Genomic DNA, 688 nt, shown 5'->3' with positions numbered 1-688 from the left:
TCGTCGCCAGCAGTATACTTTTGTACTTGTGTTTGTCGGCCTCGGTGTACACGGTATCGTCGGGTATTCTCTTGAATATCAGCTCGTAAAGACCTGGTGTTCCCATATATCTTGTTCCATCAATGATTATATTATCGTCTCTGTCCACGTCGATGTGTTTATCACCTAGCGTCGGTTCATCATTATCGAAACGTACTCCGTAAACGTGATCTATAGTTGTATCTTTTCCACCGCTTAACATCGCTCCAAAGTATTGTTGTCCCAGGGGACCAAGGTGATCGCGCAACGTTTGTTGTCCCGCGCGCGTTTGTAACTGATGTCTAATGGATGTCGCGAGCGGCTCATCCGGGGTTTCGAAAACAGTATTCTCATCATCATCAATGGGTAGAGTGTCGTTTGATTCATGCGGTTGCTCGTATAGAAGTGCTTTCTTCGATGTAAGATATATCGGAGAATCGTCTAATCGTATCCGTTTTTTTTTTCGGTGAAGGCAATGTGAACGTATCTGAATAATCCCACGACATGTCCAATAATTTCCCACTTTTGTCATGTGCGTCTTTTCTTTTCGGTTTTGATATCGCACTCTTTGCTTCGACGTTCGTACTCACCGATGGTGTCTCAGTTTTAACACCGACGTTACCCTCTACATTAGCGGTACTTTCCGCGATTTGCTTCAGAGGTTCGACCA

Source organism: Odontomachus brunneus, unplaced genomic scaffold, assembly GCF_010583005.1.
Source record: "Odontomachus brunneus isolate Ranch 3 - 2012 unplaced genomic scaffold, Obru_v1 Obru_scaffold_116, whole genome shotgun sequence".
NCBI classification, from domain to species: domain Eukaryota; kingdom Metazoa; phylum Arthropoda; class Insecta; order Hymenoptera; family Formicidae; genus Odontomachus; species Odontomachus brunneus.
The sequence above is the reverse complement of the archived record's forward strand: the minus strand, read 5'-3'. Positions refer to the sequence as shown.